Source organism: Schistocerca nitens, chromosome 8, assembly GCF_023898315.1.
Source record: "Schistocerca nitens isolate TAMUIC-IGC-003100 chromosome 8, iqSchNite1.1, whole genome shotgun sequence".
NCBI classification, from domain to species: domain Eukaryota; kingdom Metazoa; phylum Arthropoda; class Insecta; order Orthoptera; family Acrididae; genus Schistocerca; species Schistocerca nitens.
In genome coordinates, this window is record NC_064621.1 from 24,343,546 (window position 1) to 24,367,905 (window position 24,360).

At 47.8% G+C, this 24,360-nt stretch overlaps 37 non-coding genes across 37 annotated transcripts; all 37 read left to right on the plus strand.

Moving 5' to 3' along the window:
• Window positions 1-244: 244 nt before the first annotated feature.
• Window positions 245-317, plus strand: Trnak-cuu (transfer RNA lysine (anticodon CUU)). Its single transcript has one exon. It is a non-coding gene; the product is annotated as a tRNA-Lys (tRNA).
• A 321-nt stretch (window positions 318-638) lies between these two features.
• Window positions 639-710, plus strand: Trnat-agu (transfer RNA threonine (anticodon AGU)). The gene has a single exon. It is a non-coding gene; the product is annotated as a tRNA-Thr (tRNA).
• Window positions 711-1,246: 536 nt separating this feature from the next.
• Window positions 1,247-1,319, plus strand: Trnar-ucg (transfer RNA arginine (anticodon UCG)). Its single transcript has one exon. It is a non-coding gene; the product is annotated as a tRNA-Arg (tRNA).
• Window positions 1,320-1,758: 439 nt separating this feature from the next.
• Trnak-cuu (transfer RNA lysine (anticodon CUU)) lies at window positions 1,759-1,831 on the plus strand. Its single transcript has one exon. It is a non-coding gene; the product is annotated as a tRNA-Lys (tRNA).
• A 321-nt stretch (window positions 1,832-2,152) lies between these two features.
• On the plus strand, window positions 2,153-2,224 carry Trnat-agu (transfer RNA threonine (anticodon AGU)). Its single transcript has one exon. It is a non-coding gene; the product is annotated as a tRNA-Thr (tRNA).
• Window positions 2,225-2,763: 539 nt separating this feature from the next.
• On the plus strand, window positions 2,764-2,836 carry Trnar-ucg (transfer RNA arginine (anticodon UCG)). The gene has a single exon. It is a non-coding gene; the product is annotated as a tRNA-Arg (tRNA).
• Window positions 2,837-3,275: 439 nt separating this feature from the next.
• Trnak-cuu (transfer RNA lysine (anticodon CUU)) lies at window positions 3,276-3,348 on the plus strand. Its single transcript has one exon. It is a non-coding gene; the product is annotated as a tRNA-Lys (tRNA).
• Window positions 3,349-3,669: 321 nt separating this feature from the next.
• On the plus strand, window positions 3,670-3,741 carry Trnat-agu (transfer RNA threonine (anticodon AGU)). Its single transcript has one exon. It is a non-coding gene; the product is annotated as a tRNA-Thr (tRNA).
• A 536-nt stretch (window positions 3,742-4,277) lies between these two features.
• Trnar-ucg (transfer RNA arginine (anticodon UCG)) lies at window positions 4,278-4,350 on the plus strand. The gene has a single exon. It is a non-coding gene; the product is annotated as a tRNA-Arg (tRNA).
• A 439-nt stretch (window positions 4,351-4,789) lies between these two features.
• Window positions 4,790-4,862, plus strand: Trnak-cuu (transfer RNA lysine (anticodon CUU)). Its single transcript has one exon. It is a non-coding gene; the product is annotated as a tRNA-Lys (tRNA).
• Window positions 4,863-5,183: 321 nt separating this feature from the next.
• Window positions 5,184-5,255, plus strand: Trnat-agu (transfer RNA threonine (anticodon AGU)). Its single transcript has one exon. It is a non-coding gene; the product is annotated as a tRNA-Thr (tRNA).
• Window positions 5,256-11,641: 6,386 nt separating this feature from the next.
• Trnak-cuu (transfer RNA lysine (anticodon CUU)) lies at window positions 11,642-11,714 on the plus strand. The gene has a single exon. It is a non-coding gene; the product is annotated as a tRNA-Lys (tRNA).
• A 321-nt stretch (window positions 11,715-12,035) lies between these two features.
• Window positions 12,036-12,107, plus strand: Trnat-agu (transfer RNA threonine (anticodon AGU)). Its single transcript has one exon. It is a non-coding gene; the product is annotated as a tRNA-Thr (tRNA).
• Window positions 12,108-12,646: 539 nt separating this feature from the next.
• Window positions 12,647-12,719, plus strand: Trnar-ucg (transfer RNA arginine (anticodon UCG)). The gene has a single exon. It is a non-coding gene; the product is annotated as a tRNA-Arg (tRNA).
• A 439-nt stretch (window positions 12,720-13,158) lies between these two features.
• Window positions 13,159-13,231, plus strand: Trnak-cuu (transfer RNA lysine (anticodon CUU)). Its single transcript has one exon. It is a non-coding gene; the product is annotated as a tRNA-Lys (tRNA).
• A 321-nt stretch (window positions 13,232-13,552) lies between these two features.
• Trnat-agu (transfer RNA threonine (anticodon AGU)) lies at window positions 13,553-13,624 on the plus strand. The gene has a single exon. It is a non-coding gene; the product is annotated as a tRNA-Thr (tRNA).
• A 536-nt stretch (window positions 13,625-14,160) lies between these two features.
• On the plus strand, window positions 14,161-14,233 carry Trnar-ucg (transfer RNA arginine (anticodon UCG)). The gene has a single exon. It is a non-coding gene; the product is annotated as a tRNA-Arg (tRNA).
• Window positions 14,234-14,672: 439 nt separating this feature from the next.
• Trnak-cuu (transfer RNA lysine (anticodon CUU)) lies at window positions 14,673-14,745 on the plus strand. The gene has a single exon. It is a non-coding gene; the product is annotated as a tRNA-Lys (tRNA).
• A 321-nt stretch (window positions 14,746-15,066) lies between these two features.
• Window positions 15,067-15,138, plus strand: Trnat-agu (transfer RNA threonine (anticodon AGU)). Its single transcript has one exon. It is a non-coding gene; the product is annotated as a tRNA-Thr (tRNA).
• Window positions 15,139-15,674: 536 nt separating this feature from the next.
• Window positions 15,675-15,747, plus strand: Trnar-ucg (transfer RNA arginine (anticodon UCG)). Its single transcript has one exon. It is a non-coding gene; the product is annotated as a tRNA-Arg (tRNA).
• A 439-nt stretch (window positions 15,748-16,186) lies between these two features.
• On the plus strand, window positions 16,187-16,259 carry Trnak-cuu (transfer RNA lysine (anticodon CUU)). The gene has a single exon. It is a non-coding gene; the product is annotated as a tRNA-Lys (tRNA).
• Window positions 16,260-16,580: 321 nt separating this feature from the next.
• Window positions 16,581-16,652, plus strand: Trnat-agu (transfer RNA threonine (anticodon AGU)). Its single transcript has one exon. It is a non-coding gene; the product is annotated as a tRNA-Thr (tRNA).
• A 536-nt stretch (window positions 16,653-17,188) lies between these two features.
• On the plus strand, window positions 17,189-17,261 carry Trnar-ucg (transfer RNA arginine (anticodon UCG)). Its single transcript has one exon. It is a non-coding gene; the product is annotated as a tRNA-Arg (tRNA).
• A 439-nt stretch (window positions 17,262-17,700) lies between these two features.
• Trnak-cuu (transfer RNA lysine (anticodon CUU)) lies at window positions 17,701-17,773 on the plus strand. The gene has a single exon. It is a non-coding gene; the product is annotated as a tRNA-Lys (tRNA).
• A 321-nt stretch (window positions 17,774-18,094) lies between these two features.
• On the plus strand, window positions 18,095-18,166 carry Trnat-agu (transfer RNA threonine (anticodon AGU)). Its single transcript has one exon. It is a non-coding gene; the product is annotated as a tRNA-Thr (tRNA).
• A 536-nt stretch (window positions 18,167-18,702) lies between these two features.
• Window positions 18,703-18,775, plus strand: Trnar-ucg (transfer RNA arginine (anticodon UCG)). Its single transcript has one exon. It is a non-coding gene; the product is annotated as a tRNA-Arg (tRNA).
• A 439-nt stretch (window positions 18,776-19,214) lies between these two features.
• Window positions 19,215-19,287, plus strand: Trnak-cuu (transfer RNA lysine (anticodon CUU)). Its single transcript has one exon. It is a non-coding gene; the product is annotated as a tRNA-Lys (tRNA).
• A 321-nt stretch (window positions 19,288-19,608) lies between these two features.
• Trnat-agu (transfer RNA threonine (anticodon AGU)) lies at window positions 19,609-19,680 on the plus strand. The gene has a single exon. It is a non-coding gene; the product is annotated as a tRNA-Thr (tRNA).
• Window positions 19,681-20,216: 536 nt separating this feature from the next.
• Window positions 20,217-20,289, plus strand: Trnar-ucg (transfer RNA arginine (anticodon UCG)). The gene has a single exon. It is a non-coding gene; the product is annotated as a tRNA-Arg (tRNA).
• A 439-nt stretch (window positions 20,290-20,728) lies between these two features.
• Window positions 20,729-20,801, plus strand: Trnak-cuu (transfer RNA lysine (anticodon CUU)). The gene has a single exon. It is a non-coding gene; the product is annotated as a tRNA-Lys (tRNA).
• Window positions 20,802-21,122: 321 nt separating this feature from the next.
• Trnat-agu (transfer RNA threonine (anticodon AGU)) lies at window positions 21,123-21,194 on the plus strand. The gene has a single exon. It is a non-coding gene; the product is annotated as a tRNA-Thr (tRNA).
• A 536-nt stretch (window positions 21,195-21,730) lies between these two features.
• Trnar-ucg (transfer RNA arginine (anticodon UCG)) lies at window positions 21,731-21,803 on the plus strand. Its single transcript has one exon. It is a non-coding gene; the product is annotated as a tRNA-Arg (tRNA).
• Window positions 21,804-22,242: 439 nt separating this feature from the next.
• On the plus strand, window positions 22,243-22,315 carry Trnak-cuu (transfer RNA lysine (anticodon CUU)). Its single transcript has one exon. It is a non-coding gene; the product is annotated as a tRNA-Lys (tRNA).
• A 321-nt stretch (window positions 22,316-22,636) lies between these two features.
• Trnat-agu (transfer RNA threonine (anticodon AGU)) lies at window positions 22,637-22,708 on the plus strand. Its single transcript has one exon. It is a non-coding gene; the product is annotated as a tRNA-Thr (tRNA).
• A 536-nt stretch (window positions 22,709-23,244) lies between these two features.
• Trnar-ucg (transfer RNA arginine (anticodon UCG)) lies at window positions 23,245-23,317 on the plus strand. Its single transcript has one exon. It is a non-coding gene; the product is annotated as a tRNA-Arg (tRNA).
• Window positions 23,318-23,756: 439 nt separating this feature from the next.
• Trnak-cuu (transfer RNA lysine (anticodon CUU)) lies at window positions 23,757-23,829 on the plus strand. Its single transcript has one exon. It is a non-coding gene; the product is annotated as a tRNA-Lys (tRNA).
• Window positions 23,830-24,150: 321 nt separating this feature from the next.
• On the plus strand, window positions 24,151-24,222 carry Trnat-agu (transfer RNA threonine (anticodon AGU)). Its single transcript has one exon. It is a non-coding gene; the product is annotated as a tRNA-Thr (tRNA).
• The last annotated feature ends 138 nt before the right edge of the window (window positions 24,223-24,360 follow it).

The following is a 24,360-nucleotide window of genomic DNA, read 5'->3' on the forward strand; positions in this document are numbered from 1 at the left end:
GTCTGATTCAGGGCCCAAGAGCTACGCCACAGGCGTCTGCGCACAGTCGAGCATGTGTGTTGAATAATGGTGCTGATAGCCACGTATCATTTGAAGCAGATTTGATGCCTTTCGGAGACAATTTTTCATTGAATGGGATTGTAGCTCATTTGTGGCAGCAGGAGATAAGCTGTAGTCAAAAGGATCTTCCATAGATGGTCGCAGGTCCCATCAGTATTGTATGGCTCGTAAAGCATTGTGTGGAGCCCGGCTAGCTCAGTCGGTAGAGCATGAGACTCTTAATCTCAGGGTCGTGGGTTCGAGCCCCACGCTGGGCGGCGCAAAATTTTGTGTCTACGCGGATGCAACCTGCGCCCCTCTCGTGAGCCTTGCGTAACGAACGTAACGGGTTACGACGATGCCTAGCTTCGTATGAATATCAGAGGAATGGTATTTGAAGCTGAAAGTAACTCTGAAATGAAATAAATGTGTTGTTTTGGAATTTTAGGTGTACATCGATATCGTGTGAGATGTGTAGGAAAGCAGCAGCTGTGCTAACTAAATGCAAATAATGGTCGCTAATGCGGTGCGTTTCCAGCTGAAGATCTCCGATTCACTAGTCCATAAGAACAAAGTACCCGAAAAGCGCGCTAGGAGGCGCCTCCTTAGCTCAGTGGCAGAGCGCTGGTCTAGTAAACCAGAGGTCGTGAGTTCGATCCTCACAGGAGGCAAATGAATTTTGTAAAAGCCCCTCCCACCGTGGCCCTTTCGAAAAAAGCGGTCAAGGATAAAACAAATTATAAATGGGTGCGGTATTTAAGAAATGCTCTCGCAAATGAATAGTGCGAATGGTGCTATTAAAGTAGGCACCAGAAACTGCTGCTTTTGGGAGTCTCCGGAGAATGCCGACGTGAAATACTTAGTTCTTGTGATGTATTTTCTACCCCTGATACAGACCCTCGCGGCTGTCGTCGTCGTCGGCGCCGCCGCCGCTTTGGTAATAGCGGCAACTCGCCATTGTATCTCATAGGGTGAGGTACCTTCTGCAACCGACTGAGATGGCACTAAGCGATTGAAGCTGATTTGCACGCTCTTGTTTGATGAGCGTCATAAGGGCTTGAATGTAACTTGCGATGGGACACAGCAAGAAGTAGCGTCGCATTTTTAGTACTGAAATTGGAGAATTGCGTCAAAGATGGTAAATTCATTCCGGGAAGTGCACAAATGGCGGTAATGAGGTGTGTTTGGGGAAGCGTATTGCGCCAGTGACCGTGTGGCCTAATGGATAAGGCGTCGGACTTCGGATCCGAAGATTGCAGGTTCGAATCCTGTCACGGTCGAGTTTTTCCAGTTCTGCAAAAGATGCATGCTGTTTTACTGTGTTGTTTGAGTACTACAAAACTAGTTGAAAGTTGCTGCTGTCCGCTTCCTGGCTGCAAACCGGCGTCTACCTGAAGCTCAAGCAAGACAAGGGTGATCTGTAGCGAAATTTTCGGCACAGAGCCGTTCAGGAGAGTTTTTGTTGGAACTACTGCGTCTGATTCAGGGCCCAAGAGCTACGCCACAGGCGTCTGCGCACAGTCGAGCATGTGTGTTGAATAATGGTGCTGATAGCCACGTATCATTTGAAGCAGATTTGATGCCTTTCGGAGACAATTTTTCATTGAATGGGATTGTAGCTCATTTGTGGCAGCAGGAGATAAGCTGTAGTCAAAAGGATCTTCCATAGATGGTCGCAGGTCCCATCAGTATTGTATGGCTCGTAAAGCATTGTGTGGAGCCCGGCTAGCTCAGTCGGTAGAGCATGAGACTCTTAATCTCAGGGTCGTGGGTTCGAGCCCCACGCTGGGCGGCGCAAAATTTTGTGTCTACGCGGATGCAACCTGCGCCCCTCTCGTGAGCCTTGCGTAACGAACGTAACGGGTTACGACGATGCCTAGCTTCGTATGAATATCAGAGGAATGGTATTTGAAGCTGAAAGTAACTCTGAAATGAAATAAATGTGTTGTTTTGGAATTTTAGGTGTACATCGATATCGTGTGAGATGTGTAGGAAAGCAGCAGCTGTGCTAACTAAATGCAAATAATGGTCGCTAATGCGGTGCGTTTCCAGCTGAAGATCTCCGATTCACTAGTCCATAAGAACAAAGTACCCGAAAAGCGCGCTAGGAGGCGCCTCCTTAGCTCAGTGGCAGAGCGCTGGTCTAGTAAACCAGAGGTCGTGAGTTCGATCCTCACAGGAGGCAAATGAATTTTGTAAAAGCCCCTCCCACCGTGGCCCTTTCGAAAAAAGCGGTCAAGGATAAAACAAATTATAAATGGGTGCGGTATTTAAGAAATGCTCTCGCAAATGAATAGTGCGAATGGTGCTATTAAAGTAGGCACCAGAAACTGCTGCTTTTGGGAGTCTCCGGAGAATGCCGACGTGAAATACTTAGTTCTTGTGATGTATTTTCTACCCCTGATAGAGACCCTCGCGGCTGTCGTCGTCGTCGTCGGCGCCGCCGCCGCTTTGGTAATAGCGGCAACTCGCCATTGTATCTCATAGGGTGAGGTACCTTCTGCAACCGACTGAGATGGCACTAAGCGATTGAAGCTGATTTGCACGCTCTTGTTTGATGAGCGTCATAAGGGCTTGAATGTAACTTGCGATGGGACACAGCAAGAAGTAGCGTCGCATTTTTAGTACTGAAATTGGAGAATTGCGTCAAAGATGGTAAATTCATTCCGGGAAGTGCACAAATGGCGGTAATGAGGTGTGTTTGGGGAAGCGTATTGCGCCAGTGACCGTGTGGCCTAATGGATAAGGCGTCGGACTTCGGATCCGAAGATTGCAGGTTCGAATCCTGTCACGGTCGAGTTTTTCCAGTTCTGCAAAAGATGCATGCTGTTTTACTGTGTTGTTTGAGTACTACAAAACTAGTTGAAAGTTGCTGCTGTCCGCTTCCTGGCTGCAAACCGGCGTCTACCTGAAGCTCAAGCAAGACAAGGGTGATCTGTAGCGAAATTTTCGGCACAGAGCCGTTCAGGAGAGTTTTTGTTGGAACTACTGCGTCTGATTCAGGGCCCAAGAGCTACGCCACAGGCGTCTGCGCACAGTCGAGCATGTGTGTTGAATAATGGTGCTGATAGCCACGTATCATTTGAAGCAGATTTGATGCCTTTCGGAGACAATTTTTCATTGAATGGGATTGTAGCTCATTTGTGGCAGCAGGAGATAAGCTGTAGTCAAAAGGATCTTCCATAGATGGTCGCAGGTCCCATCAGTATTGTATGGCTCGTAAAGCATTGTGTGGAGCCCGGCTAGCTCAGTCGGTAGAGCATGAGACTCTTAATCTCAGGGTCGTGGGTTCGAGCCCCACGCTGGGCGGCGCAAAATTTTGTGTCTACGCGGATGCAACCTGCGCCCCTCTCGTGAGCCTTGCGTAACGAACGTAACGGGTTACGACGATGCCTAGCTTCGTATGAATATCAGAGGAATGGTATTTGAAGCTGAAAGTAACTCTGAAATGAAATAAATGTGTTGTTTTGGAATTTTAGGTGTACATCGATATCGTGTGAGATGTGTAGGAAAGCAGCAGCTGTGCTAACTAAATGCAAATAATGGTCGCTAATGCGGTGCGTTTCCAGCTGAAGATCTCCGATTCACTAGTCCATAAGAACAAAGTACCCGAAAAGCGCGCTAGGAGGCGCCTCCTTAGCTCAGTGGCAGAGCGCTGGTCTAGTAAACCAGAGGTCGTGAGTTCGATCCTCACAGGAGGCAAATGAGTTTTGTAAAAGCCCCTCCCACCGTGGCCCTTTCGAAAAAAGCGGTCAAGGATAAAACAAATTATAAATGGGTGCGGTATTTAAGAAATGCTCTCGCAAATGAATAGTGCGAATGGTGCTATTAAAGTAGGCACCAGAAACTGCTGCTTTTGGGAGTCTCCGGAGAATGCCGACGTGAAATACTTAGTTCTTGTGATGTATTTTCTACCCCTGATACAGACCCTCGCGGCTGTCGTCGTCGTCGGCGCCGCCGCCGCTTTGGTAATAGCGGCAACTCGCCATTGTATCTCATAGGGTGAGGTACCTTCTGCAACCGACTGAGATGGCACTAAGCGATTGAAGCTGATTTGCACGCTCTTGTTTGATGAGCGTCATAAGGGCTTGAATGTAACTTGCGATGGGACACAGCAAGAAGTAGCGTCGCATTTTTAGTACTGAAATTGGAGAATTGCGTCAAAGATGGTAAATTCATTCCGGGAAGTGCACAAATGGCGGTAATGAGGTGTGTTTGGGGAAGCGTATTGCGCCAGTGACCGTGTGGCCTAATGGATAAGGCGTCGGACTTCGGATCCGAAGATTGCAGGTTCGAATCCTGTCACGGTCGAGTTTTTCCAGTTCTGCAAAAGATGCATGCTGTTTTACTGTGTTGTTTGAGTACTACAAAACTAGTTGAAAGTTGCTGCTGTCCGCTTCCTGGCTGCAAACCGGCGTCTACCTGAAGCTCAAGCAAGACAAGGGTGATCTGTAGCGAAATTTTCGGCACAGAGCCGTTCAGGAGAGTTTTTGTTGGAACTACTGCGTCTGATTCAGGGCCCAAGAGCTACGCCACAGGCGTCTGCGCACAGTCGAGCATGTGTGTTGAATAATGGTGCTGATAGCCACGTATCATTTGAAGCAGATTTGATGCCTTTCGGAGACAATTTTTCATTGAATGGGATTGTAGCTCATTTGTGGCAGCAGGAGATAAGCTGTAGTCAAAAGGATCTTCCATAGATGGTCGCAGGTCCCATCAGTATTGTATGGCTCGTAAAGCATTGTGTGGAGCCCGGCTAGCTAAGTCGGTAGAGCATGAGACTCTTAATCTCAGGGTCGTGGGTTCGAGCCCCACGCTGGGCGGCGCAAAATTTTGTGTCTACGCGGATGCAACCTGCGCCCCTCTCGTGAGCCTTGCGTAACGAACGTAACGGGTTACGACGATGCCTAGCTTCGTATGAATATCAGAGGAATGGTATTTGAAGCTGAAAGTAACTCTGAAATGAAATAAATGTGTTGTTTTGGAATTTTAGGTGTACATCGATATCGTGTGAGATGTGTAGGAAAGCAGCAGCTGTGCTAACTAAATGCAAATAATGGTCGCTAATGCGGTGCGTTTCCAGCTGAAGATCTCCGATTCACTAGTCCATAAGAACAAAGTACCCGAAAAGCGCGCTAGGAGGCGCCTCCTTAGCTCAGTGGCAGAGCGCTGGTCTAGTAAACCAGAGGTCGTGAGTTCGATCCTCACAGGAGGCAAATGAATTTTGTAAAAGCCCCTCCCACCGTGGCCCTTTCGAAAAAAGCGGTCAAGGATAAAACAAATTATAAATGGGTGCGATATTTAAGAAATGCTCTCGCAAATGAATAGTGCGAATGGTGCTATTAAAGTAGGCACCAGAAACTGCTGCTTTTGGGAGTCTCCGGAGAATGCCGTCGTGAAATACTTAGTTCTTGTGATGTATTTTCTACCCCTGATAGAGACCCTCGCGGCTGTCGTCGTCGTCGGCGCCGCCGCCGCTTTGGTAATAGCGGCAACTCGCCATTGTATCTCATAGGGTGAGGTACCTTCTGCAACCGACTGAGATGGCACTAAGCGATTGAAGCTGATTTGCACGCTCTTGTTTGATGAGCGTCATAAGGGCTTGAATGTAACTTGCGATGGGACACAGCAAGAAGTAGCGTCGCATTTTTAGTACTGAAATTGGAGAATTGCGTCAAAGATGGTAAATTCATTCCGGGAAGTGCACAAATGGCGGTAATGAGGTGTGTTTGGGGAAGCGTATTGCGCCAGTGACCGTGTGGCCTAATGGACATTCCGCCGCCGGCTGCCGTGCTGTGCGGACGTGCGGAGCGGCTGTTGCGGTGTTTACATCGTCGCTGCGAGCGGCCGGCGCTGTGTGGTGAGTGCGCGCATTCTGCGTTAGTTATAGTCCACGATCACATTTCTAGAATGACATAATGGAGCAGACAACGCGACGCGATACTTTGAAGTTGATTTTCGATCCGAACTACTCCCGACCGAAATCTTACGAAGTTGAGGCATTTATTGAAGAAACTTTTAAGGTCAAAGTGGATGAATTGATTGGAATTCACCTGTCGATTGTCAGTCCGACTGTGTTCCTTAAGTTATCCAGTTCTGACAAGTGTGACCAAATTGTAGAAGCATGTGGTGGGGTGGCAAAATTCAAACATTCAGACGGACACATAGGGCAGGTCACGGTTTCGCGTGCCGGAATGGGAATAAGAACGGTTCGAATCTTTGAGCTCCCCTTTGAAATAACGTCCGAGGAGATTAACAAAAAACTGAGAGACTATGGCACCATTATCAGCAATGTCGCCGAAAAATGGTCTAGCTTGCACAAGTATCCAGTATTAAATGGAGTCAGGCAAGTTAAGATTGACATGCTGAAACATATCCCATCGTATCTCTGGATTGGTGGATATCGAGCGATCATCATTTACGATGGGCAGCCGAGAACCTGCTCGGGTTGTGGTTCGACCCAACACGTCCGCGCGCAGTGTGTTCAACGGCGTGTGACGCAACTGCCGACTGGGGAGCGAGACCCGCCTAGTCAGATGGCCACGCTACCCGTGACGTACGCCGCCGCAATTCGCAGTGACGTCGCCCCCGACATGTGTTTCGACAGGGCGGTAGTTGCTTATGCCGACGTTCCCGATGGTAACGTAGCCATGGATACTAGCAACACAGAAGCTACAGGTCCAGCACACTCACAAGACGAGGAAACTGACAGACGTGCAGAACAAGACCAGGCTAAGACGGCAGAAGAAGGCATGTGCAACCCACTCGAAGAAGTCGGGCAACAAAAAGAGGACACGGTTGCCACGTCGGAGGATAATGACCAGCAGCCTACAACTGTTTCACCGAAGAAACGGAAGAAACGTCGAATAGCCCGACAGGGAGCAGCAGAAATCGCGCCAATCCTGCGTGAAAAGGCGAAACAGATAGGCCAAGAACTGGCGGAGACGACACAGGCAACTCCTCTGGAAGATCGAACAACAAAGAAGAAGACCCGAAATGAGGACACTGAACCCGACCGTGGAATCCACATTCCAGGCGGTACAGCTAGTCCGCAGGACCCTCCACCTGTACCACAAACGGACACGCGGGAAGTTACGTGCACGCGAGATTGGGCGGATGACATCGAGGAGCAAAACCATGATGCAGAGATGTCTGACATACCACAACGTTCAGGACGGACGGCACCCGACCGTCGACAAGATGTGTCCACCCGGCAACAAACCACCATCAAAGACGCTCGTGCAGAAGATGATGATGCCGACTTCTTCTAAGTAGAGCACACATCCACTTCACCTGGCCAATAGTATCCCACCTGACGCGGTATAGTCGACATGACGTCCTTGCAGGCGTACAGAATTGCGACCTTGAATATAAATAAAATTAGCAGCACCCTCAATCTGAGAAATCTCCAAGATTTTCTGTACGCCGCTGATGTTGACATCTTAATGCTGCAGGAAGTAACGGCTATCCGTTTGGACGACATCACTGGCTACAACGCCGTCATCAATCCTGGCAATGACAATAGCCTCGGCACAGCGATTATGACTAAAGAGGGGATCCTACTTACAGACGTGACGAAACTGCCGAACAGTAGAGGTCTCGCTGTCACGATAAACAACACCAGGTTTATCAACATCTATGCCCCGTCAGGAACCGGAAACAAGCGCCGCAGGGCCGAATTTTTCAAGGAGGACATCGCCCCCCTTTTCGCGGTGCGATTTGAACAAATAATATTTGCGGGTGACTTTAATTGCGTGCTGAATCCCAAAGATCAGACGCCAAATTTTAACAAATCTCTGGAGCTGGAGAACATCGTCAGAGACTTCCATCTGTTAGATACTTGGGAACTAAAACATGGTGATCAGCTCGGTTTCACCTATATCACCAGCCATTCTGCCAGTCGTATCGACAGGATTTACGCAACGTCCAATTTAAGGCGACACGTTTTACAGTCCGAGCTATGGCCCACTATTTTCTCTGATCATATCGCGTACATATGTACGATAAATTTAGAGAAACAAGGCACTTACAGGGCGAGAGGTCAGTGGAAGCTAAACGTTGCTCATCTTTCGGATCCTGGATGTCACGCCGCCTTCCACACCACTTGGGCAGAATGTGAAAGGAAGTTCCACTTGTATGGTACGGCGCTGAATTGGTGGCTCAACTGCGCGAAGCCCGCAATCATAAAGACAATGAAAACTTACTCCCGTGAAAAAGTCGCCTGGCGGAAGCGGACATTAGACTTTTACTTCAGCTGTCTGAGAGACTTGTGCGTTCGGGATGCTACAATCGTAACAAACTATGGGCAAATCAACAGAATAAAAGCAAAATTGCTCACCCTGCAGAGGCACCATCTCGAAGGCTGTAAAATACGAACGCGTTTGCAGAACGGTACACGAGAAGAAACAACATCGATGTACCACATCCTCCAAGAGAACAAAAGACAAAAACGGAAAATTCTGACGGAACTCAAAACTTCAGACGGGAGACTCTTGACAGATCAAGCTGCAATACGAGACGAGATCCATCGACACTTTAGTGAGTTGCTGGCCAATACACAGACAGATGAAACAGAGCAGCAAGCTCTCACTGCTAGGACGACAGAGCGACTCACTCCAGAAGAAGCTGATGTGCTCGCAGCAAGAATAACGGACGAAGACGTCGAAAATGCCATCTCGAGGAGTCCAAAGAATAAATCACCTGGACCAGATGGGCTACCCGCTGAATTTTATCAAGCTTTTCGCGAAAAGATAATTGCTAAATTGACACTCGTCTGCAATGAAATACTACATGCCGACACTGACCTTCCGAAGGAATTCTGTGAAGGTACAGTGGTCTTAGTACCCAAAACACCAGGAGGCAAAACCGTGGAGAATCTTCGACCCATAACACTTCTCAATAGTGATTATAAAATCTTCGCCCGTATCATGATGCAAAGGTTTAATTCAGTTATTCGTACAGTGACAGGAGCTTACCAGACAAGTGTGGGAAAGGATAGAACGATATTTCAGACCTTATGCGACTACAGAGACATTATAGCGATATCGGAAGCTTGCAACATTCGCTGTGCCCTGATGTCGCTTGACTTTGAAAAAGCTTTTGATAAAGTTAATCATTCGTACCTGTTCCGGTGTATGACATCCATGCACTTCCCACAAAAAATTATAGCCTCCGTGAAAAACATACTGACGAATAGCACGTCAAGAATCAGTGTCAACGGACAACTCAGTCACCCGATCAATATTCACAGTTCGGTAAGACAAGGTTGCCCCATGTCCATGACGCTTTTCGCGATTGCGCTTGAACCTCTCTTAGTATCCCTGACTCGGCAACTCCGTGGACTACATATACACGGACAGAAGATCATATGTCAAGCCTACGCGGACGATGTAGGGGTACTTGTGACTGACGAAAGCGAGGTGGCTACAGTACTTGAAGTTGTGGCGACCTACGAACTGGCGTCAGGAGCTAAACTCAACCGCAAAAAATCTGGTATTATGAATCTTGGTAGGGGCATAGAGATCAGAGCCGCTGGACGTATCAACACTGTGGAAAAACTAAAATGCCTTGGAATAGAATATACGAGTAATATCCGCCGCACAGCCGCTCTTAATTACAGAAAATTACTTGCCACATTACGAGCAAGCATAAAACAACACAGCTTGCGTAATTTAAATGCCATACAAAAAGTGCAACTAGCCAATACCTATATAACCTCCAAAGTAAACTATGTTGCTCAAGTGCTTCCTCTGCCACGCACCATAGCACGCCAAATGCAAGCAGCGCTTGGTTATTTTGTCAACAGAGGTCAGATATTTAAGGTTTCCTATGATACCTTGACGCTATCGACACGCAATGGAGGGCTACATCTAACAGACATCTACCTTAAAGCGCAAGCGCTATACGTTAGCAAAACTTATAAACAGTGGCAACGATCACCGCGGACCTTAGTGGCTCATCTCTTACGTGAAATCACCCCAGTCAGCAGAGATCCACCAATCGATGTGCATCACATCTCCCACGAGCTGTACCACTATAAACACTTTCTTGTGGAATACAGCTATGTACGCCATAGACTACCGGAGAAGGACATATATCAGGTTAAGGAGGTTTACAACACCTTGCTGGGAGGAAAATTGCGCAATCGAATAGAAAACAAGTTTCGACATTATAACTGGAAAAACATATGGGAAAACATATCTGACCCCCATCTACCATCCAATGTGCGATCGACGTGGTACCTCGCAGTCAATAGAAAAATCCCCACCAACTCTAAACTGCACGCGATACGTCTGGCACACACACCAAACTGTCCCAGCTGCGATGTCGTCGACACCGAAGAACATCGTTTCGTCTGTGACGATGTGAAAGACGTGTGGAATCTCTTCAGGCAAAAACTAGCACGTGTGCTCCGCACGTCACCTAACACCATTACACCGACACACGTCCTTCTGCCAGATGACGTGCCATATCCCAACACCAAAAGAAGGTCAGCCAACTGGCTCAAAGGACTGACAGTCCATTACATCTCAACGGCTATGACGAAGAGTGCAGAAGACTATTGGATGTACCTGATGACGGAACTTCAAAAGCTCGAACGACAAAAGAAATACAAAGAAAATTACGCAAATTTCTTGAACCGAACTTTGTCCAACCGACAGAGCTGAAGAACGATTAAACGATATTTTTTTATTATTTTTTTTTTTTATTTTTTTTTATTTTTTATGAAATTCTCTATTACGTTTCTCATTCCTTTTGCGCCAACAAGGTGGCTATTTCGTTTACCCTTTGCCCTCGTGTAGCAGCACTAATAGGTTGCTGACGCAACCCTGAGACGCCAGCGGGCTGAAGTACGCCTGGCTCTCCTATAAAAATCGCTACCGCATAATGATGGAAGAATGTAGCGGACCAATTTTCTTTCCACAACTCCAAAAGAAGGGATTTTGTTCACTTGTACACATTTACTTCGTTGGTTAACTATCTCTTATGGAACAAACATAGCACAGATGCTAGCCGAAGAAGGCACAAATGGCGAGCGGAAGGACGGGCTGTAGGGGAGGAAGGAGGCCCGACAAAAAAAAAAAAAAAAAAAAAAAAAAAAAAAATGGATAAGGCGTCGGACTTCGGATCCGAAGATTGCAGGTTCGAATCCTGTCACGGTCGAGTTTTTCCAGTTCTGCAAAAGATGCATGCTGTTTTACTGTGTTGTTTGAGTACTACAAAACTAGTTGAAAGTTGCTGCTGTCCGCTTCCTGGCTGCAAACCGGCGTCTACCTGAAGCTCAAGCAAGACAAGGGTGATGTGTAGCGAAATTTTCGGCACAGAGCCGTTCAGGAGAGTTTTTGTTGGAACTACTGCGTCTGATTCAGGGCCCAAGAGCTACGCCACAGGCGTCTGCGCACAGTCGAGCATGTGTGTTGAATAATGGTGCTGATAGCCACGTATCATTTGAAGCAGATTTGATGCCTTTCGGAGACAATTTTTCATTGAATGGGATTGTAGCTCATTTGTGGCAGCAGGAGATAAGCTGTAGTCAAAAGGATCTTCCATAGATGGTCGCAGGTCCCATCAGTATTGTATGGCTCGTAAAGCATTGTGTGGAGCCCGGCTAGCTAAGTCGGTAGAGCATGAGACTCTTAATCTCAGGGTCGTGGGTTCGAGCCCCACGCTGGGCGGCGCAAAATTTTGTGTCTACGCGGATGCAACCTGCGCCCCTCTCGTGAGCCTTGCGTAACGAACGTAACGGGTTACGACGATGCCTAGCTTCGTATGAATATCAGAGGAATGGTATTTGAAGCTGAAAGTAACTCTGAAATGAAATAAATGTGTTGTTTTGGAATTTTAGGTGTACATCGATATCGTGTGAGATGTGTAGGAAAGCAGCAGCTGTGCTAACTAAATGCAAATAATGGTCGCTAATGCGGTGCGTTTCCAGCTGAAGATCTCCGATTCACTAGTCCATAAGAACAAAGTACCCGAAAAGCGCGCTAGGAGGCGCCTCCTTAGCTCAGTGGCAGAGCGCTGGTCTAGTAAACCAGAGGTCGTGAGTTCGATCCTCACAGGAGGCAAATGAGTTTTGTAAAAGCCCCTCCCACCGTGGCCCTTTCGAAAAAAGCGGTCAAGGATAAAACAAATTATAAATGGGTGCGGTATTTAAGAAATGCTCTCGCAAATGAATAGTGCGAATGGTGCTATTAAAGTAGGCACCAGAAACTGCTGCTTTTGGGAGTCTCCGGAGAATGCCGACGTGAAATACTTAGTTCTTGTGATGCATTTTCTACCCCTGATACAGACCCTCGCGGCTGTCGTCGTCGTCGTCGGCGCCGCCGCCGCTTTGGTAATAGCGGCAACTCGCCATTGTATCTCATAGGGTGAGGTACCTTCTGCAACCGACTGAGATGGCACTAAGCGATTGAAGCTGATTTGCACGCTCTTGTTTGATGAGCGTCATAAGGGCTTGAATGTAACTTGCGATGGGACACAGCAAGAAGTAGCGTCGCATTTTTAGTACTGAAATTGGAGAATTGCGTCAAAGATGGTAAATTCATTCCGGGAAGTGCACAAATGGCGGTAATGAGGTGTGTTTGGGGAAGCGTATTGCGCCAGTGACCGTGTGGCCTAATGGATAAGGCGTCGGACTTCGGATCCGAAGATTGCAGGTTCGAATCCTGTCACGGTCGAGTTTTTCCAGTTCTGCAAAAGATGCATGCTGTTTTACTGTGTTGTTTGAGTACTACAAAACTAGTTGAAAGTTGCTGCTGTCCGCTTCCTGGCTGCAAACCGGCGTCTACCTGAAGCTCAAGCAAGACAAGGGTGATCTGTAGCGAAATTTTCGGCACAGAGCCGTTCAGGAGAGTTTTTGTTGGAACTACTGCGTCTGATTCAGGGCCCAAGAGCTACGCCACAGGCGTCTGCGCACAGTCGAGCATGTGTGTTGAATAATGGTGCTGATAGCCACGTATCATTTGAAGCAGATTTGATGCCTTTCGGAGACAATTTTTCATTGAATGGGATTGTAGCTCATTTGTGGCAGCAGGAGATAAGCTGTAGTCAAAAGGATCTTCCATAGATGGTCGCAGGTCCCATCAGTATTGTATGGCTCGTAAAGCATTGTGTGGAGCCCGGCTAGCTAAGTCGGTAGAGCATGAGACTCTTAATCTCAGGGTCGTGGGTTCGAGCCCCACGCTGGGCGGCGCAAAATTTTGTGTCTACGCGGATGCAACCTGCGCCCCTCTCGTGAGCCTTGCGTAACGAACGTAACGGGTTACGACGATGCCTAGCTTCGTATGAATATCAGAGGAATGGTATTTGAAGCTGAAAGTAACTCTGAAATGAAATAAATGTGTTGTTTTGGAATTTTAGGTGTACATCGATATCGTGTGAGATGTGTAGGAAAGCAGCAGCTGTGCTAACTAAATGCAAATAATGGTCGCTAATGCGGTGCGTTTCCAGCTGAAGATCTCCGATTCACTAGTCCATAAGAACAAAGTACCCGAAAAGCGCGCTAGGAGGCGCCTCCTTAGCTCAGTGGCAGAGCGCTGGTCTAGTAAACCAGAGGTCGTGAGTTCGATCCTCACAGGAGGCAAATGAATTTTGTAAAAGCCCCTCCCACCGTGGCCCTTTCGAAAAAAGCGGTCAAGGATAAAACAAATTATAAATGGGTGCGGTATTTAAGAAATGCTCTCGCAAATGAATAGTGCGAATGGTGCTATTAAAGTAGGCACCAGAAACTGCTGCTTTTGGGAGTCTCCGGAGAATGCCGACGTGAAATACTTAGTTCTTGTGATGTATTTTCTACCCCTGATACAGACCCTCGCGGCTGTCGTCGTCGTCGGCGCCGCCGCCGCTTTGGTAATAGCGGCAACTCGCCATTGTATCTCATAGGGTGAGGTACCTTCTGCAACCGACTGAGATGGCACTAAGCGATTGAAGCTGATTTGCACGCTCTTGTTTGATGAGCGTCATAAGGGCTTGAATGTAACTTGCGATGGGACACAGCAAGAAGTAGCGTCGCATTTTTAGTACTGAAATTGGAGAATTGCGTCAAAGATGGTAAATTCATTCCGGGAAGTGCACAAATGGCGGTAATGAGGTGTGTTTGGGGAAGCGTATTGCGCCAGTGACCGTGTGGCCTAATGGATAAGGCGTCGGACTTCGGATCCGAAGATTGCAGGTTCGAATCCTGTCACGGTCGAGTTTTTCCAGTTCTGCAAAAGATGCATGCTGTTTTACTGTGTTGTTTGAGTACTACAAAACTAGTTGAAAGTTGCTGCTGTCCGCTTCCTGGCTGCAAACCGGCGTCTACCTGAAGCTCAAGCAAGACAAGGGTGATCTGTAGCGAAATTTTCGGCACAGAGCCGTTCAGGAGAGTTTTTGTTGGAACTACTGCGTCTGATTCAGGGCCCAAGAGCTACGCCACAGGCGTCTGCGCACAGTCGAGCATGTGTGTTGAATAATGGTGCTGATAGCCACGTATCATTTGAAGCAGATTTGATGCCTTTCGGAGACAATTTTTCATTGAATGGGATTGTAGCTCATTTGTGGCAGCAGGAGATAAGCTGTAGTCAAAAGGATCTTCCATAGATGGTCGCAGGTCCCATCAGTATTGTATGGCTCGTAAAGCATTGTGTGGAGCCCGGCTAGCTAAGTCGGTAGAGCATGAGACTCTTAATCTCAGGGTCGTGGGTTCGAGCCCCACGCTGGGCGGCGCAAAATTTTGTGTCTACGCGGATGCAACCTGCGCCCCTCTCGTGAGCCTTGCGTAACGAACGTAACGGGTTACGACGATGCCTAGCTTCGTATGAATATCAGAGGAATGGTATTTGAAGCTGAAAGTAACTCTGAAATGAAATAAATGTGTTGTTTTGGAATTTTAGGTGTACATCGATATCGTGTGAGATGTGTAGGAAAGCAGCAGCTGTGCTAACTAAATGCAAATAATGGTCGCTAATGCGGTGCGTTTCCAGCTGAAGATCTCCGATTCACTAGTCCATAAGAACAAAGTACCCGAAAAGCGCGCTAGGAGGCGCCTCCTTAGCTCAGTGGCAGAGCGCTGGTCTAGTAAACCAGAGGTCGTGAGTTCGATCCTCACAGGAGGCAAATGAATTTTGTAAAAGCCCCTCCCACCGTGGCCCTTTCGAAAAAAGCGGTCAAGGATAAAACAAATTATAAATGGGTGCGGTATTTAAGAAATGCTCTCGCAAATGAATAGTGCGAATGGTGCTATTAAAGTAGGCACCAGAAACTGCTGCTTTTGGGAGTCTCCGGAGAATGCCGACGTGAAATACTTAGTTCTTGTGATGTATTTTCTACCCCTGATACAGACCCTCGCGGCTGTCGTCGTCGTCGGCGCCGCCGCCGCTTTGGTAATAGCGGCAACTCGCCATTGTATCTCATAGGGTGAGGTACCTTCTGCAACCGACTGAGATGGCACTAAGCGATTGAAGCTGATTTGCACGCTCTTGTTTGATGAGCGTCATAAGGGCTTGAATGTAACTTGCGATGGGACACAGCAAGAAGTAGCGTCGCATTTTTAGTACTGAAATTGGAGAATTGCGTCAAAGATGGTAAATTCATTCCGGGAAGTGCACAAATGGCGGTAATGAGGTGTGTTTGGGGAAGCGTATTGCGCCAGTGACCGTGTGGCCTAATGGATAAGGCGTCGGACTTCGGATCCGAAGATTGCAGGTTCGAATCCTGTCACGGTCGAGTTTTTCCAGTTCTGCAAAAGATGCATGCTGTTTTACTGTGTTGTTTGAGTACTACAAAACTAGTTGAAAGTTGCTGCTGTCCGCTTCCTGGCTGCAAACCGGCGTCTACCTGAAGCTCAAGCAAGACAAGGGTGATCTGTAGCGAAATTTTCGGCACAGAGCCGTTCAGGAGAGTTTTTGTTGGAACTACTGCGTCTGATTCAGGGCCCAAGAGCTACGCCACAGGCGTCTGCGCACAGTCGAGCATGTGTGTTGAATAATGGTGCTGATAGCCACGTATCATTTGAAGCAGATTTGATGCCTTTCGGAGACAATTTTTCATTGAATGGGATTGTAGCTCATTTGTGGCAGCAGGAGATAAGCTGTAGTCAAAAGGATCTTCCATAGATGGTCGCAGGTCCCATCAGTATTGTATGGCTCGTAAAGCATTGTGTGGAGCCCGGCTAGCTAAGTCGGTAGAGCATGAGACTCTTAATCTCAGGGTCGTGGGTTCGAGCCCCACGCTGGGCGGCGCAAAATTTTGTGTCTACGCGGATGCAACCTGCGCCCCTCTCGTGAGCCTTGCGTAACGAACGTAACGGGTTACGACGATGCCTAGCTTCGTATGAATATCAGAGGAATGGTATTTGAAGCTGAAAGTAACTCTGAAATGAAATAAATGTGTTGTTTTGGAATTTTAGGTGTACATCGATATCGTGTGAGATGTGTAGGAAAGCAGCAGCTGTGCTAACTAAATGCAAATAATGGTCGCTAATGCGGTGCGTTTCCAGCTGAAGATCTCCGATTCACTAGTCCATAAGAACAAAGTACCCGAAAAGCGCGCTAGGAGGCGCCTCCTTAGCTCAGTGGCAGAGCGCTGGTCTAGTAAACCAGAGGTCGTGAGTTCGATCCTCACAGGAGGCAAATGAATTTTGTAAAAGCCCCTCCCACCGTGGCCCTTTCGAAAAAAGCGGTCAAGGATAAAACAAATTATAAATGGGTGCGGTATTTAAGAAATGCTCTCGCAAATGAATAGTGCGAATGGTGCTATTAAAGTAGGCACCAGAAACTGCTGCTTTTGGGAGTCTCCGGAGAATGCCGACGTGAAATACTTAGTTCTTGTGATGTATTTTCTACCCCTGATAGAGACCCTCGCGGCTGTCGTCGTCGTCGGCGCCGCCGCCGCTTTGGTAATAGCGGCAACTCGCCATTGTATCTCATAGGGTGAGGTACCTTCTGCAACCGACTGAGATGGCACTAAGCGATTGAAGCTGATTTGCACGCTCTTGTTTGATGAGCGTCATAAGGGCTTGAATGTAACTTGCGATGGGACACAGCAAGAAGTAGCGTCGCATTTTTAGTACTGAAATTGGAGAATTGCGTCAAAGATGGTAAATTCATTCCGGGAAGTGCACAAATGGCGGTAATGAGGTGTGTTTGGGGAAGCGTATTGCGCCAGTGACCGTGTGGCCTAATGGATAAGGCGTCGGACTTCGGATCCGAAGATTGCAGGTTCGAATCCTGTCACGGTCGAGTTTTTCCAGTTCTGCAAAAGATGCATGCTGTTTTACTGTGTTGTTTGAGTACTACAAAACTAGTTGAAAGTTGCTGCTGTCCGCTTCCTGGCTGCAAACCGGCGTCTACCTGAAGCTCAAGCAAGACAAGGGTGATCTGTAGCGAAATTTTCGGCACAGAGCCGTTCAGGAGAGTTTTTGTTGGAACTACTGCGTCTGATTCAGGGCCCAAGAGCTACGCCACAGGCGTCTGCGCACAGTCGAGCATGTGTGTTGAATAATGGTGCTGATAGCCACGTATCATTTGAAGCAGATTTGATGCCTTTCGGAGACAATTTTTCATTGAATGGGATTGTAGCTCATTTGTGGCAGCAGGAGATAAGCTGTAGTCAAAAGGATCTTCCATAGATGGTCGCAGGTCCCATCAGTATTGTATGGCTCGTAAAGCATTGTGTGGAGCCCGGCTAGCTAAGTCGGTAGAGCATGAGACTCTTAATCTCAGGGTCGTGGGTTCGAGCCCCACGCTGGGCGGCGCAAAATTTTGTGTCTACGCGGATGCAACCTGCGCCCCTCTCGTGAGCCTTGCGTAACGAACGTAACGGGTTACGACGATGCCTAGCTTCGTATGAATATCAGAGGAATGGTATTTGAAGCTGAAAGTAACTCTGAAATGAAATAAATGTGTTGTTTTGGAATTTTAGGTGTACATCGATATCGTGTGAGATGTGTAGGAAAGCAGCAGCTGTGCTAACTAAATGCAAATAATGGTCGCTAATGCGGTGCGTTTCCAGCTGAAGATCTCCGATTCACTAGTCCATAAGAACAAAGTACCCGAAAAGCGCGCTAGGAGGCGCCTCCTTAGCTCAGTGGCAGAGCGCTGGTCTAGTAAACCAGAGGTCGTGAGTTCGATCCTCACAGGAGGCAAATGAATTTTGTAAAAGCCCCTCCCACCGTGGCCCTTTCGAAAAAAGCGGTCAAGGATAAAACAAATTATAAATGGGTGCGGTATTTAAGAAATGCTCTCGCAAATGAATAGTGCGAATGGTGCTATTAAAGTAGGCACCAGAAACTGCTGCTTTTGGGAGTCTCCGGAGAATGCCGTCGTGAAATACTTAGTTCTTGTGATGTATTTTCTACCCCTGATAGAGACCCTCGCGGCTGTCGTCGTCGTCGGCGCCGCCGCCGCTTTGGTAATAGCGGCAACTCGCCATTGTATCTCATAGGGTGAGGTACCTTCTGCAACCGACTGAGATGGCACTAAGCGATTGAAGCTGATTTGCACGCTCTTGTTTGATGAGCGTCATAAGGGCTTGAATGTAACTTGCGATGGGACACAGCAAGAAGTAGCGTCGCATTTTTAGTACTGAAATTGGAGAATTGCGTCAAAGATGGTAAATTCATTCCGGGAAGTGCACAAATGGCGGTAATGAGGTGTGTTTGGGGAAGCGTATTGCGCCAGTGACCGTGTGGCCTAATGGATAAGGCGTCGGACTTCGGATCCGAAGATTGCAGGTTCGAATCCTGTCACGGTCGAGTTTTTCCAGTTCTGCAAAAGATGCATGCTGTTTTACTGTGTTGTTTGAGTACTACAAAACTAGTTGAAAGTTGCTGCTGTCCGCTTCCTGGCTGCAAACCGGCGTCTACCTGAAGCTCAAGCAAGACAAGGGTGATCTGTAGCGAAATTTTCGGCACAGAGCCGTTCAGGAGAGTTTTTGTTGGAACTACTGCGTCTGATTCAGGGCCCAAGAGCTACGCCACAGGCGTCTGCGCACAGTCGAGCATGTGTGTTGAATAATGGTGCTGATAGCCACGTATCATTTGAAGCAGATTTGATGCCTTTCGGAGACAATTTTTCATTGAATGGGATTGTAGCTCATTTGTGGCAGCAGGAGATAAGCTGTAGTCAAAAGGATCTTCCATAGATGGTCGCAGGTCCCATCAGTATTGTATGGCTCGTAAAGCATTGTGTGGAGCCCGGCTAGCTAAGTCGGTAGAGCATGAGACTCTTAATCTCAGGGTCGTGGGTTCGAGCCCCACGCTGGGCGGCGCAAAATTTTGTGTCTACGCGGATGCAACCTGCGCCCCTCTCGTGAGCCTTGCGTAACGAACGTAACGGGTTACGACGATGCCTAGCTTCGTATGAATATCAGAGGAATGGTATTTGAAGCTGAAAGTAACTCTGAAATGAAATAAATGTGTTGTTTTGGAATTTTAGGTGTACATCGATATCGTGTGAGATGTGTAGGAAAGCAGCAGCTGTGCTAACTAAATGCAAATAATGGTCGCTAATGCGGTGCGTTTCCAGCTGAAGATCTCCGATTCACTAGTCCATAAGAACAAAGTACCCGAAAAGCGCGCTAGGAGGCGCCTCCTTAGCTCAGTGGCAGAGCGCTGGTCTAGTAAACCAGAGGTCGTGAGTTCGATCCTCACAGGAGGCAAATGAATTTTGTAAAAGCCCCTCCCACCGTGGCCCTTTCGAAAAAAGCGGTCAAGGATAAAACAAATTATAAATGGGTGCGGTATTTAAGAAATGCTCTCGCAAATGAATAGTGCGAATGGTGCTATTAAAGTAGGCACCAGAAACTGCTGCTTTTGGGAGTCTCCGGAGAATGCCGACGTGAAATACTTAGTTCTTGTGATGTATTTTCTACCCCTGATACAGACCCTCGCGGCTGTCGTCGTCGTCGGCGCCGCCGCCGCTTTGGTAATAGCGGCAACTCGCCATTGTATCTCATAGGGTGAGGTACCTTCTGCAACCGACTGAGATGGCACTAAGCGATTGAAGCTGATTTGCACGCTCTTGTTTGATGAGCGTCATAAGGGCTTGAATGTAACTTGCGATGGGACACAGCAAGAAGTAGCGTCGCATTTTTAGTACTGAAATTGGAGAATTGCGTCAAAGATGGTAAATTCATTCCGGGAAGTGCACAAATGGCGGTAATGAGGTGTGTTTGGGGAAGCGTATTGCGCCAGTGACCGTGTGGCCTAATGGATAAGGCGTCGGACTTCGGATCCGAAGATTGCAGGTTCGAATCCTGTCACGGTCGAGTTTTTCCAGTTCTGCAAAAGATGCATGCTGTTTTACTGTGTTGTTTGAGTACTACAAAACTAGTTGAAAGTTGCTGCTGTCCGCTTCCTGGCTGCAAACCGGCGTCTACCTGAAGCTCAAGCAAGACAAGGGTGATCTGTAGCGAAATTTTCGGCACAGAGCCGTTCAGGAGAGTTTTTGTTGGAACTACTGCGTCTGATTCAGGGCCCAAGAGCTACGCCACAGGCGTCTGCGCACAGTCGAGCATGTGTGTTGAATAATGGTGCTGATAGCCACGTATCATTTGAAGCAGATTTGATGCCTTTCGGAGACAATTTTTCATTGAATGGGATTGTAGCTCATTTGTGGCAGCAGGAGATAAGCTGTAGTCAAAAGGATCTTCCATAGATGGTCGCAGGTCCCATCAGTATTGTATGGCTCGTAAAGCATTGTGTGGAGCCCGGCTAGCTAAGTCGGTAGAGCATGAGACTCTTAATCTCAGGGTCGTGGGTTCGAGCCCCACGCTGGGCGGCGCAAAATTTTGTGTCTACGCGGATGCAACCTGCGCCCCTCTCGTGAGCCTTGCGTAACGAACGTAACGGGTTACGACGATGCCTAGCTTCGTATGAATATCAGAGGAATGGTATTTGAAGCTGAAAGTAACTCTGAAATGAAATAAATGTGTTGTTTTGGAATTTTAGGTGTACATCGATATCGTGTGAGATGTGTAGGAAAGCAGCAGCTGTGCTAACTAAATGCAAATAATGGTCGCTAATGCGGTGCGTTTCCAGCTGAAGATCTCCGATTCACTAGTCCATAAGAACAAAGTACCCGAAAAGCGCGCTAGGAGGCGCCTCCTTAGCTCAGTGGCAGAGCGCTGGTCTAGTAAACCAGAGGTCGTGAGTTCGATCCTCACAGGAGGCAAATGAATTTTGTAAAAGCCCCTCCCACCGTGGCCCTTTCGAAAAAAGCGGTCAAGGATAAAACAAATTATAAATGGGTGCGGTATTTAAGAAATGCTCTCGCAAATGAATAGTGCGAATGGTGCTATTAAAGTAGGCACCAGAAACTGCTGCTTTTGGGAGTCTCCGGAGAATGCCGTCGTGAAATACTTAGTTCTTGTGATGTATTTTCTACCCCTGATACAGACCCTCGCGGCTGTCGTCGTCGTCGGCGCCGCCGCCGCTTTGGTAATAGCGGCAACTCGCCATTGTATCTCATAGGGTGAGGTACCTTCTGCAACCGACTGAGATGGCACTAAGCGATTGAAGCTGATTTGCACGCTCTTGTTTGATGAGCGTCATAAGGGCTTGAATGTAACTTGCGATGGGACACAGCAAGAAGTAGCGTCGCATTTTTAGTACTGAAATTGGAGAATTGCGTCAAAGATGGTAAATTCATTCCGGGAAGTGCACAAATGGCGGTAATGAGGTGTGTTTGGGGAAGCGTATTGCGCCAGTGACCGTGTGGCCTAATGGATAAGGCGTCGGACTTCGGATCCGAAGTTTGCAGGTTCGAATCCTGTCACGGTCGAGTTTTTCCAGTTCTGCAAAAGATGCATGCTGTTTTACTGTGTTGTTTGAGTACTACAAAACTAGTTGAAAGTTGCTGCTGTCCGCTTCCTGGCTGCAAACCGGCGTCTACCTGAAGCTCAAGCAAGACAAGGGTGATCTGTAGCGAAATTTTCGGCACAGAGCCGTTCAGGAGAGTTTTTGTTGGAACTACTGCGTCTGATTCAGGGCCCAAGAGCTACGCCACAGGCGTCTGCGCACAGTCGAGCATGTGTGTTGAATAATGGTGCTGATAGCCACGTATCATTTGAAGCAGATTTGATGCCTTTCGGAGACAATTTTTCATTGAATGGGATTGTAGCTCATTTGTGGCAGCAGGAGATAAGCTGTAGTCAAAAGGATCTTCCATAGATGGTCGCAGGTCCCATCAGTATTGTATGGCTCGTAAAGCATTGTGTGGAGCCCGGCTAGCTAAGTCGGTAGAGCATGAGACTCTTAATCTCAGGGTCGTGGGTTCGAGCCCCACGCTGGGCGGCGCAAAATTTTGTGTCTACGCGGATGCAACCTGCGCCCCTCTCGTGAGCCTTGCGTAACGAACGTAACGGGTTACGACGATGCCTAGCTTCGTATGAATATCAGAGGAATGGTATTTGAAGCTGAAAGTAACTCTGAAATGAAATAAATGTGTTGTTTTGGAATTTTAGGTGTACATCGATATCGTGTGAGATGTGTAGGAAAGCAGCAGCTGTGCTAACTAAATGCAAATAATGGTCGCTAATGCGGTGCGTTTCCAGCTGAAGATCTCCGATTCACTAGTCCATAAGAACAAAGTACCCGAAAAGCGCGCTAGGAGGCGCCTCCTTAGCTCAGTGGCAGAGCGCTGGTCTAGTAAACCAGAGGTCGTGAGTTCGATCCTCACAGGAGGCAAATGAATTTTGTAAAAGCCCCTCCCACCGTGGCCCTTTCGAAAAAAGCGGTCAAGGATAAAACAAATTATAAATGGGTGCGGTATTTAAGAAATGCTCTCGCAAATGAATAGTGCGAATGGTGCTATTAAAGTAGGCACCAGAAACTGCTGCTTTTGGGAGTCTCCGGAGAATGCCGACGTGAAATACTTAGTTCTTGTGATGTATTTTCTACCCCTGATAGAGACCCTCGCGGCTGTCGTCGTCGTCGGCGCCGCCGCCGCTTTGGTAATAGCGGCAACTCGCCATTGTATCTCATAGGGTGAGGTACCTTCTGCAACCGACTGAGATGGCACTAAGCGATTGAAGCTGATTTGCACGCTCTTGTTTGATGAGCGTCATAAGGGCTTGAATGTAACTTGCGATGGGACACAGCAAGAAGTAGCGTCGCATTTTTAGTACTGAAATTGGAGAATTGCGTCAAAGATGGTAAATTCATTCCGGGAAGTGCACAAATGGCGGTAATGAGGTGTGTTTGGGGAAGCGTATTGCGCCAGTGACCGTGTGGCCTAATGGATAAGGCGTCGGACTTCGGATCCGAAGATTGCAGGTTCGAATCCTGTCACGGTCGAGTTTTTCCAGTTCTGCAAAAGATGCATGCTGTTTTACTGTGTTGTTTGAGTACTACAAAACTAGTTGAAAGTTGCTGCTGTCCGCTTCCTGGCTGCAAACCGGCGTCTACCTGAAGCTCAAGCAAGACAAGGGTGATCTGTAGCGAAATTTTCGGCACAGAGCCGTTCAGGAGAGTTTTTGTTGGAACTACTGCGTCTGATTCAGGGCCCAAGAGCTACGCCACAGGCGTCTGCGCACAGTCGAGCATGTGTGTTGAATAATGGTGCTGATAGCCACGTATCATTTGAAGCAGATTTGATGCCTTTCGGAGACAATTTTTCATTGAATGGGATTGTAGCTCATTTGTGGCAGCAGGAGATAAGCTGTAGTCAAAAGGATCTTCCATAGATGGTCGCAGGTCCCATCAGTATTGTATGGCTCGTAAAGCATTGTGTGGAGCCCGGCTAGCTAAGTCGGTAGAGCATGAGACTCTTAATCTCAGGGTCGTGGGTTCGAGCCCCACGCTGGGCGGCGCAAAATTTTGTGTCTACGCGGATGCAACCTGCGCCCCTCTCGTGAGCCTTGCGTAACGAACGTAACGGGTTACGACGATGCCTAGCTTCGTATGAATATCAGAGGAATGGTATTTGAAGCTGAAAGTAACTCTGAAATGAAATAAATGTGTTGTTTTGGAATTTTAGGTGTACATCGATATCGTGTGAGATGTGTAGGAAAGCAGCAGCTGTGCTAACTAAATGCAAATAATGGTCGCTAATGCGGTGCGTTTCCAGCTGAAGATCTCCGATTCACTAGTCCATAAGAACAAAGTACCCGAAAAGCGCGCTAGGAGGCGCCTCCTTAGCTCAGTGGCAGAGCGCTGGTCTAGTAAACCAGAGGTCGTGAGTTCGATCCTCACAGGAGGCAAATGAATTTTGTAAAAGCCCCTCCCACCGTGGCCCTTTCGAAAAAAGCGGTCAAGGATAAAACAAATTATAAATGGGTGCGGTATTTAAGAAATGCTCTCGCAAATGAATAGTGCGAATGGTGCTATTAAAGTAGGCA